The sequence below is a fragment of the Lolium rigidum genome, chromosome 7, assembly GCF_022539505.1.
Source record: "Lolium rigidum isolate FL_2022 chromosome 7, APGP_CSIRO_Lrig_0.1, whole genome shotgun sequence".
Lineage (NCBI taxonomy): Eukaryota > Viridiplantae > Streptophyta > Magnoliopsida > Poales > Poaceae > Lolium > Lolium rigidum.
In genome coordinates, this window is record NC_061514.1 from 265,339,878 (window position 1) to 265,345,010 (window position 5,133).

General features: G+C 49.8%; 1 pseudogene; it reads left to right on the plus strand.

Moving 5' to 3' along the window:
* Positions 1 to 1,859: 1,859 nt before the first annotated feature.
* Positions 1,860 to 3,756, plus strand: LOC124672727 (annotated as a pseudogene).
* Positions 3,757 to 5,133: the final 1,377 nt, after the last annotated feature.

The window sequence follows — 5,133 nt, forward strand, 5'->3', positions numbered from 1 at the left end:
CCGCCACCACACCGTCGTGCTGCCGGATTCAAGAGGAGCTACTACTTCTGCTGCCCGCTGGAACGGGGAGGTGGACGTCGACTTCATCAACACCGAACGTGTGACCGAGTACGGAGGTGCTGCCCGTTCGTGGCGCCGTGATAAAGATCTTCTATGCGCTTTTGCAAGCGGCAAGTGAACGTCTACCGCAGCAACAAGGAGCCTCATCTTGTAGGCTTTGGAAATCTTCAAGGGTGAGTCTCGATCATCCCCTCGTTGCTACCGTCTTCTAGATTGCATCTTGGCTTGGATTGCGTGTTCGCGGTAGGAAATTTTTTGTTTTCTATGCAACGAATCCCTACACAAAGTACATAGACCGCTATCCAGCATGCATCTATGCCTAAAAAGTCCACCTTCAGGTTATCATCCGAACCCCCTCCAGTATTAAGTTGTAAACAACAGACAATTGCATTAAGTATGGTGCGTAATGTAATCAACACAAATATCCTTAGACAAAGCATCGATGTTTTATCCCTAGTGGCAACAAGCACATCCACAACCTTAGAACTTTCTGTCACTGTCCCAGATTTAATGGAGGCATGAACCCACTATCGAGCATAAATACTCCCTCTTGGAGTCACAAGTATCAACTTGGCCAGAGCCTCTACTAGCAACGGAGATCATGCAAGAACATAAATAACATATATGATAGATTGATAATCAACTTGACATAGTATTCAATATTCATCGGATCCAAACAAACACAAAATGTAGCATTACAAATAGATGATCTTGATCATGATAGGCAGCTCACAAGATCTAACATCATAGCACAATGAGGAGAAGACAACCATCTAGCTACTGCTATGGACCCATAGTCCAGGGGTGGACTGCTCACACATCGATCCGGAGGCGATCATGGCGATGAAGAGACCTCCGGGAGATGATTCCCCTCTACGGCAGGGTGCCGGAGGCGATCTCCTGAATCCCCCGAGATGGGATTGGCGGCGGCGGCGTCTCTGGAAGGTTTCCCGTATCGTGGCTCTCGGTACTGGGGTTTTCGCGACGAAGACTTTAAGTAGGCGGAAGGGCAGGTCAGGGGGCCACACGAGGGCCCCACACAACAGGCCGGCGCAGCCAAGGCCCAAGCCGCGCCGCCCTGGTGTGTCACCACCTCGTGGCCCTACTTCGTTTCCTCTTCGGACTTCTGGAAGCTTCGTGGAAAAATAGGACCCTGGGCGTTGATTTCGTCCAATTCCGAGAATATTTCCTTACTAGGATTTCTGAAACCAAAAACAGCAGAAAACAGCAACTGGCTCTTCGGCATCTCGTCAATAGGTTAGTGCCGGAAAATGCATAACAATGACATATAATGTGTATAAAACATGTGAGTATCATCAATAAAGTAGCATGGAACATAAGAAATTATAGATACGTTTGGGACGTATCAGGCCGCACCCTCAAGGACATGCTCGCGCACATCGAGGGCGGCAACTTCCCCGTGCTGGGAATGCCGCCGTCGACGGCGGTGCCTTTTGTGTCGCGCCGACACGTAAGCTCTTGAATGTCGCGGATGATGGGGGCCGTCCTCGTCGTCGGGCTCGGCTTCAAGGTCAGCCCCCGTTCGTGTGGATCGGCGCCTTCTGCGACGCCGATGACCTCCCCGCGCGCCGTCAAGAAGGAGCCGGCATCCCCACCGCCAACCAGAGGGCGCAGCAGCAGCGCCCTCATCATCCGCAAGGGGGGCGCGCCTCGTCGTCTCCGTCACGTGGCCGCAAGAGGAAGACGAAGAAGGAGGTCGCAGCAGCCGTGCAGCGGCTTCCGACCTCGCCACCGAGGATGCCGCGCGGGCCGAGGACGTCGCGATCCATGAGGCCATCATGAGGTCGCTCAACGACCTCGTCCCCGCCGACAACGCCCTCCCGATGGACGCGGCGCTCGCCTGTTCCAGGCAGGACTGGGGGAGGGAGGAGGCGGAGCAGCAGCGGCGTCTCCTGGACCTAGCGGCCCGCTAGCGGCGCGCCGCTCATCAAGCTGGAGGGCTTCGGCGAGGATGAGTGGTACTGGCCGACGTCGTCGCCGCCACGCCATGGCGACCCTGGGCTGGGTTCCAGCCAGCAGGCACCGCCACCCGAGGACGCCGGCGACTCCAGCACGACGGCTGCGGCGACTATACTAAGTTCTACCGCCCTTTCGGCATGTAGAACGCCCGTCTTTTTAAGTTTATTTTATATTTCCTCTGGCCAAATTCAAATATATTACGAATTCGGTCTATATATGTACGGACTCGCCTGCCTATATATTATATATGTTAAATATCTCTAAACTTACCCTAAGTTTGAACGTATTTCGTCTTGTTCTGTTTGAATTCGCCTATATATGTTCATTCTCTGGGCTCGCCGCTGGAAAAATGGGCCTCCCATACCGAGCCTGCGAGCCCAACGACTCTAAACCCTAAAAATTCTCAAAAATCTCCTCAGATTTGATTGTCAGCCCTCAGCCTCAGCCTCAGCCTCAGCCGGATCCTGACACAGTCCAATGGAGGGACCACCGGCGGCCCGATGCCGACTGGTCGGAGCTGCCCGCTGACCTCCTCAACACCGTCCTCGGCGAGCTCGAGTTCCCGGACCTCTTCTCCTCGGCCGCCGTCTGCACCACCTGGCGCGACACAGTCCGCGCCTTCCGCCACCTCGGCATGTACAACCGTCCCCAAACCCCCTGCCTCCTCTACATCACCGCCGCCACCGGCACCCACACCGCCGAGCTATTCAGCCTCGCTGATAAGAAGACCTACAAGGCCCGTATCCCCGACCCCCCCATCGGGGAGCGAAACATCGTCGGTTCGTCGCACGGGTGGCTCGTCACGGCCGACGGCCGCTCCGAGCTCCACCTCCTCAACCCCGTGACCGGGGAGCAGATCGCGCTCCCATCCGTCGTCACCATCGAGCAGGTAAGCCCGTCTTCGACCACGTCGACAGCGTCGAAAGGTACGACCTTTCTTTCTACGACACTACCAGAAAGGAGTACCAGCCGCCGCAGCCATATGCTCTGGACGAGCTCCGCGGCATATTGTATCGGAAGGTCGTATTATCCTGCGATCCTTCGCAGGGTACTTGCACCGTCATGATGATTCACGAACCGTACGCGCAACTCTCATTCGTGAGAGTTGGTGATGATAAGTGGCATTGGATAACCACTTTCTTCAACGATTACTCTGGCCGCGATTACTCTGACTGCATATTTTACGATGGCGCGTTCTATGTGATGAATCTCCTAGGTGGAATTCATCGCTATACCATTGGAGGTTATTATCACAGGCGAGAAATAATTTTGAAGGACACCTCGCCATTCATGGCACAAAATTTATACATTTGCCGGACTTTGTCTGGCGATTTTCTGCAAATCTGGAGGCACACAACTAACTTCGGCGAGGAGACTGAAGAGATCCATACAACTAGTGCTTTTATATACAAGGTTGACTTTGACAAGCAATGTACTACGGATGCGCGTGCCTTGGGGGATGATGCATTGTTCATCGGGCATAATTACACGTGTTGTTTTTCCACAAAGGATTACCCAAGTTTGTTGCCCAACCGTGTTTATTTCACTGACGATGATGAGTACTGCTCCGTACCGGATTCAAAAGTCAGTCGTCGGGATGTTGGGATATATAATTTGGAGGCTAGTTGTGTCAGTGATGTAGTCTCCCCCCAAAAGTGGTTAAATTGGCCAGGTCCTGTATGGATCACTCCAAGTTTTAATAAGATTCACAAATAGGTATGTTTCTAGAACATAGTGAATTCCTTTGTTTCTTGTCAGTTTGTAACCTCACGTGGGATGATTACTTCCATTCAACCCTCTGGTTGTTTTGCGTTTCAAATTTTACTTCTTATTGCACCTTGTGCAAACATTTCATACTTATTACCTTTGTCCCTAATTATAAGACATTTTGGTAGGCTACAAAACGTCTTATAATTAGGAACAAGAGTGTGCTTTAAATAGTGCACATTTTTTTAGAATAACTACTGTAGCAGGGTTTTCTTGTTGCTAATATTAAATAACTTTTGTATTCTAGTCGTTGTTAAGACTCACTGTATTTTAGTTGTTATATTAAGACTCACTCTATAAATAGCATGTGTTCTCTATTTCATCACAGTGAGGATTCATATTTTGTTGCCTGGTATGCTGGAAAGTTCCAAGAGAGTTCTGCAAAACTCGTGTTAAAATCATTCCAAGACCGTCGTAGTTTTCCCTTTTTCAATTTCCTTTAGTTGAACGTCTTGCTTGATATTTTAATTGGAAGTACTTGGTTCAGTTTTCCTTCATAGAACAAAAGTCGAAATTATTTTTCTTTCCTTCTTCTTCATCTCTAGGTGACATTTTTATTGCTATCTTTTTGCACTTAAAAGGTGATCCAGCCTGAGCATGAAGCGGAAATATCCAAGGAAGGAGCATGAAAGATCGTCGCCGTGAGGTATGCTTCCAAGACCCCAATTTTGAATAATTGGCACATATGTTAACTGTTAAGTAGTCATAGTAGTTTTGTGCAACTTCCTTAGTTGGTTTTAGATTTAGTTAATTATTCTGAAGTCTTTATTGGCCTAGTTAAGTTGATATTTAGTTCTGTGATAAAAGGTTAAATCATTATATAAAATGTATGTGTTAGCAAGATAGGTTTGTCACGAGTTGTATTCCCACCGGCCAGATTATAAGGCTAGAGTGGTTATCTAGATTTAGCTCTAGATCCTTCCTTGTAACAAACCATGTATATCCCTTTTGGAGTTGTTAGGTTAAACTCCCTATATTAACATGCAAGGTGTGCCCCGAAAGGGGTATGACACTTTAACCCAAATATTCACATGGTATCAGAGCCGATCCTCCAAAAACACATCTAGCGAAAACAAAAACCCACCTCTCGCCGCCGCCGTCGCCGCCGTCGCCGATCCAATCTCACCAGCCAACATGTCTTCGTCTTCTTCCTCGGTACAGCAGCCCTCGGGAGGCTCCACCTTCGGGACAGGCGTGACGGAGCGGCTAGGCAAGGGCAACTTCATCCTCTGGCAAACTCAAGTTCTGCCGGCGAGTCGGAGGTGCTCGCCTTATGGGCTATCTAGATGGCTCCATCGAGGCACCCAAGGAAGAGATCGAAGTAAA